The 15,000-nt window shown below is 45.4% G+C and overlaps 1 protein-coding gene across 4 annotated transcripts in view; it reads right to left on the reverse strand.

The window, feature by feature from the left end:
- LOC143297276 (uncharacterized) overlaps positions 1-15,000 on the reverse strand; it is a 40,805-nt gene that overhangs the window by 18,272 nt on the left and 7,533 nt on the right. The window contains exons 1-2 of one of the 4 annotated variants that reach the window (XM_076609534.1): positions 2,025-2,153; positions 1,648-1,771 (exon numbers count right to left, since the gene is read on the reverse strand). The exons of 2 other annotated variants lie outside the window; for them this stretch is intronic. The gene's annotated coding sequence lies outside the window, so the exon portion shown is untranslated. Of the gene's footprint in view, positions 1-1,647; positions 1,911-2,024; positions 2,154-15,000 lie in introns of those variants that run through there. One more of the 4 variants, XM_076609533.1, reaches the window with a different exon arrangement.

A 15,000-nucleotide genomic window follows, 5' to 3' on the forward strand; every position in this document is an offset into this window, starting at 1 on the left:
GTGTGTGTGCGTGAGAGCGCACACGCGCGCGCCTGTGTGTGCCGGTATATGTTTGAACATTTGCGTACATATACAGTATGTTTGTGCGAGTGCATGACGGTGTGTACATGTGTGCGTATCTTCGGTGTGTGCGTGCGTGCGTGTGTGTGTGTGCGTGTGTGTGTGTGTGTGTGTGTGTGTGTGTGTCAGTGTGTGTGTGTGTGTGCGTGCGTGCGTGCGTGTGTGTGTGACAGTGTGTGTGCGTGAGAGTGTACCTGCTGTGCGTATCAGCTGACTGTGAAGGAAAACACTGTGCTGTGCTTTGTACGGTGAAAATAATGCCATACTATACCGAGTATCAGGCAGAGTGGAACGGACTGGACAAATCGATTTAGCACAGCTAAAGGGAACCAGGGACACGCCATCCCACAACCGAACCATGCGGGTGTCTGCATGGCATCACGTTGCTGGATTCACCGTTCGTTCGTCGGACTAGAAGGTGGGGGACTCTCAGCCCAGACTGAATCACAACAGTCTGTTGTTGCAGTGGGGAGATACAAAGAGAGAGAGAGAGGGACACAGAGAGAGAGAGAGAGGGAGAGACAGAGACAGAGGGAGAGAGAGAGACAGAGAGAGAGAGGAAGAGCCACAGAGAGAGAGAGAGAGAGGGGGAGTGAGAGAGATGGATGTGGAGGCAGGGGTGGGACAGAACCATGAATTAGTGGTCGACGTGAATGGAAGAACAGTGTAATGGTGTCACCTTATTGTTAGTGGTGGTGTTTACGTGTGGAAGGCCTGCTTGTAAACAGCGGACGCTGGCCCTGCTCAATGAAGCGAGATTCTTAAAAATTCTGAAACCGGGTTTGTTTTTTTGTTGTTGTTTTTTTGTTTTGTTTTTTTTGTTGTTTTTTGGTGTGTTTGTTTGTTTGTTTGTTTGTCGGTTTTGGTTTTTGTTTTGTTTGTTTTTTGTCGTTGTTGTTGTTAGTGTTGTTGTTTTTTTTTTCCAATCATCCTATTTTGATATCACGGATAGCCATGTGTATTCGGCCATGGTGATTCACCGGCAGGCTAACATGCAAAAACCCATTTGCAAAATTAATAACAAATGATTCAATACTATATTCAGTGTATGAATATAACTGAAACGTTGACCGAAAAAAAACAACCCAGTCATGGCCCGGTGCCTAATTCAATCTCCCCAATACATAATGAATATTCATAACGGGTGAAACGTAAAAAATTCACCAAACACTGTGAATGTGAATACACCCCTAATCCCCCCCAATACTAATGGCGTACAATACAGTGACTATCATGAAAAGCGCCGCGAACTCTCTGTATCAAAGTCATCAAACGCAGTTTCAAAACCTCTCTAATCCCTCGGAACCGGTTTCATACATCTTTCGAGCGGCTAACCATAAATTGATAGCGAAGTCCAACACACACCACAGACGCAAACGCCGATTGAAACACACATCGAGGCTGCCATAAAAAGCGTGCATTTCTATCGGCATTGAAGTCATCAAACGAAGTTCCAAAACCTCACTAATCCCCCTCGAAATCACATTCCGCGCGTTTGCATACATCAGGTGATCCAAATACTGGAGTGTAAAAAAGAAAATAAAAACACCCACATCACAGACAATAAATAAATGCCGCTTCAAATACCTTCAGTAATCCCCAGTCACGATCAGATGGTTGCTTTCCCTCCGAAATGACAATCCACACTTTTCATTCTCAAGTCGTCTCTGCTCTTCGGTCTTCAGTCCTCCCGACGTCTATCAGTCGTCAACTTTTGTCAGAAAAAAAAAAGAAAAAGAAAGAAATCACCACCACCATCACCACCACCACGTCTCGGACCCAACGATTTCTAAAAACCACCCTGTTCACACACACACACACACACACACACACACACACACACACACACACACACAAAATCAACACAGTTGTCTGCCAACGGAATCTGTTCTCTTTGGAATGGAAAAGACCAATTATGCACAAACACACACACTCTTCTTTCTGTTTAGCTCTCCCCCTGTTACCGAAAATGTGCCAGGCCAACAAATCTCTTTGTCTATTAAAACTCCGACAGCGCATTGAGGCGGGTCTGGCAGCAAAGCCCGTGCAGGCTTTATGGGGTAGTCAGAGGCAGGCACGCGGGCTGGGATCGGTTAATCCCTGGGGATTAGGGGGACTGAAAGCCGCCCTTTCTCTGGTGCCCACACATAACAGAAGGCCAGGGGGAGAGCACTGAGGAAAGGGCGGAGTGGGAGGGGGTGGGGGGTGGGGGGAGTGAGGGTTCTTGGGGGGAGGGGGTGGTGGTACCCTGGCACTTGTGACGGATTGATAGCTCGTTAGGACTTGAGGGAGAAGAAAACACCGGTGGCGTCAGTGTCACAAAGCTGGTGAATTATGGGAATGACAGCGCCTGGTGCCAGGACACACACACGAACGCACACACGTACGCGCGGGCACACACACATACATACACACAAGCGTGCACACATACAGGACAAGTACCTGTGAACACGGGCTGAAACACACTGACAGAGACACGCTCAAGAGACGCACGAACACATGGTTTCCAAACAGAAACAAATTCCAAGACAGACAGAGAGAGACAGACAGGCAGACAGACATGGACAGGGAGAGAGAGAAAGAGAGAGAGACAGAGACAGAGACAGACAGACATAGATATATAGAGAGAGACAGACAGACAGAGACATAGACAGACAGAGACATAGACATAGACAGAGACATAAACAAAGAGAGAGAGACGGACAGAGAGAGAGACAGAGACAGAACAATAAACAACTTCAATGTCATCAGCAGTGAACATGCTGTTTGACATGGGGGTACAAATTTTATCTTCTTCTCAGGCTCTTTTTTTTCTTCGTTATGAAATGACATCAAAAAGAAAGAGAGGAGGAAAAAAAAAAAAAAAAGACATCGAAAAATAAATCATTCCTGCTGTCCCAGTGACACTCAGCGGCGACCAATTTAAAAAAAAAAAAAAAAAAAAAAAAAAAAAGGAAAAACAAACTCCACGCCCAGTTTACAGACAGACGGGGGAAAGACTGAGTGAAAGAGCGCTCTTCATCAGCTCCTCTTCAAACTGAAAGGACTCCCATAAAAAGCTGATGGTGTGGGGAACACCGTTTTGTTCGAAGTATAACACTGTAAGTGATGTCCCTCGTGACTTCAGTCACCACGACGGGCTGGTCAGCGCCACCACCCTTCAGATAGCTGACCAGCACACACACACACACACACACACACACACACACACACACACACACACACACACGGGCGAAAAAACAAACAAAAACAACAGCAACAACAAAAGATACCCATAAGAAAAACTTCCCTCTTTCTCTCTGTCTCACACATACACATACATACACGGGCGCGTGTGCTCGCCGCTCACGTGCACACACATACACACGCATTTACACAAACACAACACAAGTCAGGCAATACGAATGGCTCTTTCCCCACTGGAGAAAAAGCAACAGAACAATCAGATGCTATCTTTGAAGGATTTGATCTTTGTGCACCCCCCCCCCCCCCCCACCCCGCCCCCCACTATCCCCCCTACGCCCCCCCCCCCCTTTTCCTTCCCTGTGATTTTAGTTTTGGTACTTTTTTTTTTCAAAAAGGCGTATTCAGAGCGACAGAATGGTTGTTCACTTGTTCACAATCTATTGCCCTTTGACAAACTGTATCTCACTAGCTGTAACAAAAGGCACCGTTCTATGAAGATATTTCAACAAACTGTTGATGAGCAAAAATTGGAGAGGAAAAAGGTAAGGAGGACAATCTTTTTGTTGTTGTTTTTTTCCCGGCATCTCTAATTGTCTGTGTGTCAAGTCAAGTCAAGTCAAGTCAAAATGATCTTTATTGAGGGTAAAAGAATAAGCTTGTACAGCTTTCTTTTCATCCTGCCCTCAGAAAAAAAAAGAGCAAAAAGAAAAGACATGAAAATAGAAGAAAAGAGGGAGGGTGTAGAAAGAGTATATCATGAAAAATCGTGTTATGTCCCTTGAATTCTTAATGTCGTGTCCTGTGCATGCCGACACCCATCGTGAACACAGCGCAGGCCTCCAAGGGTGGTGCAGGATTGTTCCAAGGGCGGGTGGAGACAGTGCTTCTCTGGGTCCTCCCCAGCACCTACGGGTGTTTCTCTTTCTTCTTCTTAAAAGAATAAGCTTGTACAGCTTTTTTTCATCCTGCCCTCAGAAAAAAAAAAAACAGAAAGAAAAGAGAAAAGACATGAAAATAGAAGGGTGTGTGTGGGTGTGTGTGTGAGGGGTGGGGGGGGTGGGGGGGTAGGTAGAGTATAACATGAAAAATCAAGCGCGATAAGACACACAAATTCCATGGTGAAAAACAATATACGGACAATAAGCAAATGAATATAATTATATACATGATGTCGACACAAGTATAGGCCTACATACGAAGGCAGCATCCTTACATCATTAACATCGTGTGTGTGTGTGTGTGTGTGTGTGTGTGTGTGTGAAGGTCGTTTCTATAATGACCAGAGTGTACACAATACGCACAAAGCACAGTACATATCTCAGCCCAAAGTTCGTGCTGATCCAGTCAGCCAGGGACTGACAATACTGCACTGAAGTCACAAGGGGTCAGAGGAACGTCTGTTAGAGAATGGTGTCTTTTATCTGTCACACCATCTTTCAACCGCACACCTTCTTTGACATGATCGACGCATCGTTAGTATGGACACGAGCTATCATGTCTGCACACTGACGTGCTCGTTAATATAATTCATTTAAAAGGCTCTTCCTTGGTCTGGTGGAATAAAAGTGGACCACAAGCAGGTTCATATAATCTCTCTCTCTCTCTCTCTCTCTCTCGAACCACCGTGTTAACCGAAAAATGGAACATACCAGTCACAGTGCATGTTACCCAGTACAAAGACCAGTAACCAAAAGGGGCCCAAGGGTGTTCTTTTTTTTACAGAAAAAAGATAAAACAAACAAACAAAAAACCCAGTATAAGCCCACCACTAAACTGAACATCGCTCCACAATGAACAAAGTCCACCTCTGCTCAAAACCTCTAGTAGACGTCACAGTTTACGTCATCGAGTGTCCAAAAATACGATCGGTAAGAACTAGGAGGGTGGAACGGCGAAAAAAAAAAAATCTACATAACCCCAAGAAAAAGGGAGTTCCAAAAAGAGGAAACAGATCCAAGAAAAACCTAGAGAAGTTCACTGACACTGTCGCATCAGAAACTACGTTACTCAATAACGGAGGAAGTGACAGCTGAAACAGAGGAAGAGACAGCTGCAAGCTGTCAGGTAAAACAAACACAACACAATGGGGTGTGTGACTGTGGCTGGGTATGAGCACAGTCGATGAAAGCTTGGTGAGTGTGCCCCCCTCGTGGTGCCAACCAACGAAAACATGATACTGCTGCACCACATAATACCACTCTGACAGCAGAGACGTGAATGAGAAACATAAACCGACACATCGATCATAGATGACGGACGGGAGAAAGAGTTGTCTCTCTCGACCCGACAGCCAGCCCATGACCCGTGACAACAGAAGGAAGTCTGCAGGGGACAGAGCTGTTTCTCCGGACAGGATCTGTATCGGAGGACGAGACAAGAGAGACATAGATAGAACACACAGAGAAGGGACAGATGTCAGCTGATAACAGGTAAAAAGAAACACACAATGGGCTGTGTGATTGTGGTTAGGTAAGTACATGCAAATTTGAGCGCCGCGTACCTCCCGCTTGGTTCGATCAATGAAGACGGGGACAGGGAGCGTGTTGGGGGGCGGGGTGTGTGTGTGTGGGGGGGGGGGGGGGGGGGGGGGGGGGGGGGGGGGGGGAGGGGCTGCATGAATATATTGATCCGTGCAAAGTGTCACCCTGAGGTGTGATTGGCTTCCTGATGAATTCTTGTCATGCAACCTGGCACTTTTCGAAAGGTCGGCATAAAAATATACAGGGCCTATATGTCAACAGGATGTGGGCTGACATCGAAAAACACGTAAACATAGTATGCATGGAAGCACTAAGATACACGAAACACACGTGCATGTACGATACGGACACGCCACAACTATGCATGCAGCGCCTGTTGTAAACACACACACACACACACACACACACACACACACACACACACACACACAGTAGGTCTACTCCACAGCTTCATGTCCACACACGCGTTCACAACAAAATCCCATACTCCTAATAATCACCAGAAGCCAGTGACTGGGGCAATGACATAATGCCATAATTATACCCCGAAACACAAATCCCCAGATTACCACCGTCACAATTACCACAAACAAACCGGAGACATTATACCTGTATAATTATATCCAACAAACCAGCGCGTGCACATTTGTTTGTTTGCTTGTTTTGTTGTTGTTGTTTTTTTGTTTGTTTTTCGTTTTTTTGTTGTTGTTTTTTTGGTGCCCCATTATAAAATGACCACCCCGGTATTTTCGATCTCTCCCACATCAACATAATTATGTGCAGACCTGAAGTTGTGATTCAATGAGTATGTATTGTTATTGTATCCTCCACACCCCAAAAGGGGCAAAATGATTAAATTTATTTGAATATTTTATCGGTGGGTTGTGGAAACAACAATCATGCACATTTCCGAAAATGGCACTATGACTAAAGACCGGGTCTGTAACTGTGTGTGCTGCTGCCTAAACGGTAGAATAAAAACGACCACACACACACACACACACACACACACACACACACACACAGAGAGAGAGAGAGAGAGAGAGAGAGAGAGAGAGAGAGAGAGAGAGAGCTCTTAGATATACCACACATGTGAACGTGCGAGTTGTCGGTAATGCACAAACACAGAAGAAACACCGGAAATCGAAATTAAAATCGAAATCGAAACCTTTTTTTTTTAATTGACGGAAAAGGATTAAGTACTTATTGGCCTGTTTTCAACCAGTCCTCGTAAAGAAAATTTATAAATTAGTCTAGGAAATACGACAAATGCAACAACAACAACAACAACAACAACAGCAACAACAACAAAAAAAAGGAGGAAAAATTGAAACTACAAATCGCATGGCAACAACAACAATGAAAACAAACAGGAACAAAATAACATGTCCAACAAGTTACTGCGTACACTTTGTTGTTGTCGGTCGTTAGAATTATGCCCCCCATTTCCGATTCCGCAATCAATGTCATCATTCGGTGGGTTATGGAAACACCAACATACCCACCAGGCACACCCCAGAAAACAGGAGTATGGTTGCCAGGTAGGAATAAAACGGTTATACATATAAAAAAGAAAAAAAATAATAATAATAATAAACAACACGTGCACTTTTAGACAGGAAACGAGCCAACGCTGGATATGTATCAGAAAGAAGAAGAACCGGAGACACATCCAGCAGGTCAGTACGTGCACATTTTTTTTGTCTTTGTCCCTTTGAACCTCAAATTAACCCCCTACGCCCCCATGTTCCCCACCCACCCACCCCTCCCGGAGGCCACGCCACGTGCAATGCCAGCCAACTCTTGGATTACTACGAAACAGAAGCGGGGACAGACGATACCAAAAGGAATTCCAGGGGAGGGTGTCAAGTTCACGTGGGGGTGACATCCCATCAGGTGACCCGTGACGACATACACCAAAAATGGACGCCATCCAAAGAGTTGACAGGGTGGAGTCGCTATACTCTGCACCTGCACTGCTTGGCACCTCGATCAATAATGATCGATCCCTTCGATCTCTTGGTCTCTGTGTGTGTGTGTGTGTGTGTGTGTGTGTGTGTGTGTGTGTGTGTGTGTTTCGTATGCAGAAGTCAACATATATATTATTAAAGCTGGCGAACGACTACTTGCCAACTGTATGATTTGGATGGAAAGGTGTCACCGAAGCGAATATGAATACATAAACGGAGATTGAGGCCAAACTAGTTCTTCTCTGTCTGTTTCTCTGAACACACACACACACACACACACACACACACACACACACACATGCAGCTATAGCCTACCTCAACAAATACAGGTTTCCGCTGTTAACAAAGTTATGAAGAGCAAAAGAGAATGTCTGCAGGTCTGGCAACGTGTGCGAGCATACGCGCGCTCGTGTGTGGTTGCGTGTGTTCGAGTATGCGCGCGTGTGTGTATGTATGTGTGTGTGCGCGCGCGTGCGTATGTGTGTGTGTGTGTGTGTGTGTGTGTGTGTGTGTGCATTTCTCTTTGTGCGTGAGTACCTCTTTGCGACTGAGTGATTCTGTATATGCTGTCATTTGATCCACAGTTCAAGCTGCATGACTCTAAAACCTGACTGCTATTGTTCAGGGCTCACGTAAAACAACAACAACAAAAACAACAACCAGATCATTTCGCATCGACTCATACTTTCCGTGTTATAGCCTTCCATTAAAAAAACAAAAAAAACACCATCTTTTTTTCTTCTGACGGTTTCATGACGTCAAGGTTATGATCCTTTGGAAACCTGTTTTTAAGTTGCATTGCACGCATAGGTGGTGTGTTGTGGTGTGGTGGTGGTGGTGGTGGTGATGTGTGTGTGTGTGTGTGTGTGTGTGTGTGTGTGTGTGTGTCTTCGTGAGTTTATGTGCCTCTCTGTGTGTGTGTGTGTGTGCATGTGAGTGTGTGTGTCTACGTCATTGTGTGTGCTCGTCTGTGTGTGTGTGTGTGTGTGTGTGTGTGTGTGTGTGTCTTCGTGAGTTTATGTGCCTCTGTGTGTGTGTGTGTGTGTGTGTGTGTGTGTGTGTGTGTGCATGTGAGTGTGTGTGTGTCTACGTCATTGTGTATGCTCGTCTGTGTGTGTGTGTGTGTGTGTCGTGTGTGTGTATGTGTGTGCGTGCGTGCGTGTGTGTGTGTGTTCGTGAGTTTATGTGCCTGTGTGTGTGTGTGTGTGTGTGTGTGTGTGTGTCCACATCATTGTGTGTGCTCGTCTCTCTGGGTGTGTGTGTGTGTGTGTGTGTGTGTGTGTCTCTCTCTCTCTCTCTCTCTCTGTGTATGTGTGTGTGTGTGTGTGTGTGTGTGTGTGTGTGTACGAGTGCGTTCGTGAACTGATGTCTGTGTGTGTTTCTGCATTCACAGTCATTCGACCCACTTGTGCATGTGAATGACTGTGAGGCCTGACAGGTGTTGTTCATAACTGACGCTAAGAACTCACCAGATCATTTCCTGTCGGCTCATACTGTCAGTGTTACAGCCCTCCACACAAACATATAATTTATTCTTGTCAAGTGCTGGTTGAAAGAAGATCTCTTGCGAATCAAGTTTCTGATCGTTTCACGCCGTTAGAGTTACGACCCTTTGTGAACCTATCTTTCACACTTGCCCTGAGCGGGTTGACTTTGGGGTGAACGTTCTTCAACACTCTGCATCTTATTAAATGCCACACACATACACATACACACGCGCGCGCCAGTGCGCAAATATGCAAACCTAAATAGAGGTAGAGAGAGAGAGACAGGGAGAGACACAGAGAGAGAGAGAGAGAGAGAGAGAGAGGAGGGAGAGACGGACAGACAAATAAAAAGTCATAAAAAGATAGGAGGAAAAGCTGTGTTGAACTCTGAATCATAACTTATAATGGTCCAATAAATCTTTCTCTCTCCGTGGTTCCCTGTTTTGAGATAGAAGCTTCGATATCTATCAGCTTGAAAATCAATACTCTCGTGCAAAATGTTTACTGCTTTTCAGGCCGCTACCATTCTCTGTCACTCTCACAGTGCTCACGCATCGGTGGGAAAGATCTTCATCGTTCGTGTGCTGCAACTCCCACGTTCACTCGCATGCACACGAGTGGGCTTTTACGTGTATGACCAGTTTTACCCCGCCTTATAGGCAGCCATACTCCGTTTTCGGGGGTGTGCATGCTGGGTTAACAGCGTTTCATCCCAATTACCATCATCAAAATATTGCAATCGGAACGCTCTTATACTGAAGAGGTGAATGTTGACAAAGAATACCACAGTTCTGACGACGGAAGCTAAAGTTTGGGACATTCAGACACCCACTAGACATCCGAGGGGTCTGTGTAGAGGAGAAGAGAGGACTGGCCGTACTGAGTGAGTTAACGTGCGTGTTTGATCTTCTGCTTGCGTATACACTATAAGGGGGTTCAGGCACTACGGCAGGTCTGCACGCATGTGGGATAGATCAAAGCAGAACATCGATTCTGGCTCTGCACGCGTCTCCCTTCTGTTGCTTCCATGGCAAGACAGAAACAGAAAGAAGACGGGAGGGCAACAATGGACTGTCAGAATGGACAGGCCTGAGACAGAGCGAAGCCATGAGAGAGAGAGAGAGAGAGAGCAGAGCTGGAGAGAACTGGTTCTCAGGTCATCTATGCTGCCTCTACGGTCGTGGACAACAGGAAGAAAGAAGAATGATTAGAAGAAAGTAACTGCATCCCAGAAGGGATTCTTCTCTGTGAACGATCAGAAGAAAGTCACTGCATCCCAGAAGGGATTCTTCTCTTTGAACGATTAGAAGAAAGATACTGCATCCCAGAAGGGATTCTTCTCTGTGAACGATCAGAAGAAAGTCACTGCATCCCAGAAGGGATCCTTCTCTGTGAACGATCAGAAGAAAGTCACTGCATCCCAGAAGGGATTCTTCTCTTTGAACGATTAGAAGAAAGATACTGCATCCCAGAAGGGATTCTTCTCTTTGAACGATCAGAAGAAAGTCACTGCATCCCAGAAGGGATTCTTCTCTTTGAACGATTAGAAGAAAGTCACTGCATCCAAGAAGGGAATCTTCTCTGTGAACGATCAGAAGAAAGTCACTGCATCCCAGAAGGGATTCTTCTGTTTGAACGATTAGAAGAAAGTCACTGCATCCCAGAAGGGATTCTTCTGTTTGAACGATCAGAAGAAAGTCACTGCATCCCAGAAGGGATTCTTCTGTTTGAACGATCAGAAGAAAGTCACTGCATCCAAGAATGGATTCTTCTCTTTGAACGATCAGAAGAAAGTCACTGCATCCCAGAAGGGATTCTTCTGTTTGAACGATCAGAAGAAAGTCACTGCATCCCAGAAGGGATTCTTCTGTTTGAACGATTAGAAGAAAGTCACTGCATCCCAGAAGGGATTCTTCTGTTTGAACGATCAGAAGAAAGTCACTGCATCCCAGAAGGGATTCTTCTGTTTGAACGATCAGAAGAAAGTCACCTCATCCCAGAAGGGATTCTTCTCTTTGAACCATTAGAAGAAAGATACTGCATCCCAGAAGGGATTCTTCTCTTTGAACGATCAGAAGAAAGTCACTGCATCCCAGAAGGGATTCTTCTCTTTGAACGATCAGAAGAAAGTCACTGCATCCCAGAAGGGATTCTTCTCTTTGAACGATCAGAAGAAAGTCACTGCATCCCAGAAGGGATTCTTCTCTTTGAACGATTAGAAGAAAGTCACTGCATCCCAGAAGGGATTCTTCTGTTTGAACGATCAGAAGAAAGTCACTGCATCCAAGAAGGGATTCTTCTATTTGAACGATTAGAAGAAAGATACTGCATCCCAGAAGGGATTCTTCTGTTTGAACGATCAGAAGAAAGTCACTGCATTCTAGAAGGGATTCTTCTCTTTGAACGATTAGAAGAAAGTAACTGCATCCCAGAAGGGATTCTTCTCTTTGAACGATTAGAAGAAAGTTACTGCATCCCAGAAGGGATTCTTCTCTTTGAACGATCAGAAGAAAGTAACTGCATCCAAGAAGGATTTTTGTCTTACGCCTTTACCACTGTCTGTGTCACTTTAAGAAGCCATATTAATCTGGTAAAACTGAAGACTGTGTGAATGTGAGGCGCGCGCGTGCGTGCGCGCGCGTGTGTGTGTCTCGCTCTTTCTCTGTGTGCGCGTGTGTGTGAGCGCGAGTGCGTGTGCGAGTGTGTTTCACTGAGTTTTCTCGATTTTAACCTCTCCAGATTAGTGTAAACTTTCCTCCGTAGGTTTTAGATATAAACCCAATTAAAACAGTCTCACGAGGAATATAACATATATATTATCTCTGTCTCTCTCTCTCTCTGTCTCTCTCTCTCTCTGTCTGTCTGTCTGTTTCTGTGTGTGTGTGTGTGCGTCTCTCTCTGTCTCTGTCTGTCTGTCTCTTTCTCTCTGTCTCTGTCTGTGTGTCTGTCTCTCTGTCTCTGTCTGTCTGTCTCTTTCTCTCTCTGTGTCTCTCTGTCTGTCTGTCTGTCTGTCTCTCTGTGACGTGGTCGGTCACGAACAAAGACACCTCTTCAACCACAACTACCCGGGCATGCATAACCACAAAGGTGCTCCATCTTTCTGGTTGAATACGTACAGCAAACAGAAAGAATGGGAGTAACAGCCCGCAAACAAGACAGCGAGAGCGAGAGCGAGAGAGAGAGAGAGAGAGAGGGAGAGACAGACAGACACGCAGACAGACAGAGCGAGAGAGAGAGAGAGAGAGAGAGAGAGAGACAGAAAGACAGAGCGAGAGAGACAGACAGACAAACAGAGGGAGAGACAGAGACAAAGACAGAGACAGAAAGACAGAGACAAAGACAGAGAGAGACAGACACACAGAGAGAGACAAAGATAGAAAGAAACAGAGAGAGAGACAGAGAGACAAACAGAGGGAGAGACAGAGACAAAGACAGAGACAGAAAGACACAGAGACAGACAGACAGAGAGACACAGAGACAGACAGACAGACAGACAGCGAGATCGGTAGACTGACATGAAGACAGAGACAGAGGTAATTTGCTTTCAACCATACGTTAACGACTTTCTGGATGAATACGTACAGGTCATAAAACAAACTGCGTCTCTGTTCAAATTAAGTCAAGCAGAAACTTAACGTCCTTGGAACAGGAAACCTGATCATTATACCTACAGCTATATAAAAATTAAAAAACAAAAACAAAAAAATATACATATACATATATGTATACCAATGACTGATCAATGTCTTCCCGTTGACATGTTAAATGCTCGTTTCATGATCGTTTCCAAGAGAAACTAATGACTTGGCCGTCATAAAACGGAAAGTTACGGGCACTTTATTAACTCTGATCAAAGGCTGTCAGTTGCCTTTTTTTCTTCTTCTTCTTTTTTTTTTTCTAAGGGTCACTCTGTTCTCACTGGTCGTGAAATTAATGTTTTCAGTTTCTTATGTGCGTGCCCGCGGCGTTGTGTGTGTGTGTGTGTGTGTGTGTGTGTGTGTGTGTGTGTGTGAGAGAGAGAGAGAGAGAGAGAGAGAGAGAGAGAGTGCGAACGTGTGTGTCTGTGTGTGTGTGCCGCGCGCGCGCGTACGTGTGTCTGTGTGTGTCTGACATCTGTGTGTCTGTGTGTCTGTGGGCGTGTGTGTGTTTTCTGCTCTCTGTGTGTGATAGTTCCTTTGTGTGGGTGGGGGGGGGGGGGGGGGGGGGGGAGAGGAGGAGGTGGTGGGAAGGGGGAGAAGGGGTGCGCGCCAGTATATCTCTTGATGTTGTACTGATGACGATTCTTTCAAGTTCTGGTCACATCGACATGACGTAATGCAAAAGCTTCTATACTGAACCACAATTAATATCTTCCCCATTCTCCAACTGCCCCTACGGAGAAAAAAACAACAAAAAACAAAACAAAACAAAAACCACTCCCCTGCCTCCTCTCCCTCCTCCCCCATTCCCCACCCCGTCCACATTTTTTCCCTTCGTCAGTCTTCACGTGAGTTCAGCAGAGCTTTTCCCTCCTTCATTTTCGGTAAGTCATACTCAGAGAACGAACGGCAAACGATATGCCCCCTCGACCACGATTTATCAGAATGATACTACGTTTGGCCGTTTTCCATATAAACCCAGAAATGATAAACCAAGCGGGCAGTTCTGAAGTGGTCAGTGTCAGCCCCGATATCGGGCAAACCCATACACTCTTTCCAGGCCACCAATCAGCTTGTCTGGAGCCTACGATGACAAACACACGACTTGAGGAAGCAAGCTCCTTACAAACGTTTGGCTCCGTTAATCACATAAACACAACTAAGGGGAGCAAACCCGTTACGGTTTTAGCCAGTGGCACCCGTAGAGATTGAACACACACACTCTGTTTCTCTCTTGACAGCCACATTATGTACTTATGTGTTACGTTCAAGCAAAACGAGAAGCGAAACCTTCATAACTCACGTGTACCATTTCTCAGTGCCAGTTTAAAGCCTTATACCACCAGAACGAAACCGTCGGAAAACGCGGGTGGCTGGGGGATGAGAGGGGGGAGGGGGGATGGGGGGGGAGGGCTGGGGGCGTTCCAAAACCAATATAATTAAAAGGTTATGACCACTTGGGAAACCACAGTTTTCTTTTTAGGAGCACGGTCAAATGATGCTGAATTTTGGGAAAACAGCAATGTATGCAGCTCGTGTAATGAGTACCACTCATGACGGGAGGGGCTTTCTTGCACATGCACTTCTTTTTGTCCTTTTATTTATTTATTTTTTTTTCAGTATGTATTTTTTTAAACTGCAGTTGCTGTTTACCAGCCACTTATTAACTGTAATTTTTGGCACTAGAAACATCGAATTTTTCCAAACGCATTATTCAAACTGTTCCTGGCGCGCCGGCGCGTGCCTGAAGCAGCCTTTTATTATGTATTCAATGAGAGCTCAATGGTGGACCATATGCAACCAGCACCATCTAAATAACCTCTCTATTGTTTGTAAACAGTTATGAAACTATTCCTGCTTTTCAGAATAAAGTGCCCATTAACTTTTTCAGTTGTAAAGTTTATATTTTCAAGGTTTAGATGGCCGGGTTGTTGAACGACTGCACCTGGCCTCCACTACCTTTCTCTTTAGAAGGTTTATGTATTTCTCATAGCACAAAAGGAGGGTTGAAGGGAGGAGTGGTGGGGGATCCTATTTTGAAGGTTATCAAGGACGTTTTTATCCCGCTGGACATGTTTATCGTTTGGGATGAAGTCAGTCGCCATTCACAGCGACGCCGGCTTGCATCAAAGACGATATTGGCAGGGAACCCGAAACAAGGAAGGTTCAGTTCAGTGTT

Source organism: Babylonia areolata, chromosome 22 (assembly GCF_041734735.1).
Source record: "Babylonia areolata isolate BAREFJ2019XMU chromosome 22, ASM4173473v1, whole genome shotgun sequence".
In the NCBI taxonomy this organism is placed as follows: Eukaryota; Metazoa; Mollusca; class Gastropoda; order Neogastropoda; family Buccinidae; genus Babylonia; species Babylonia areolata.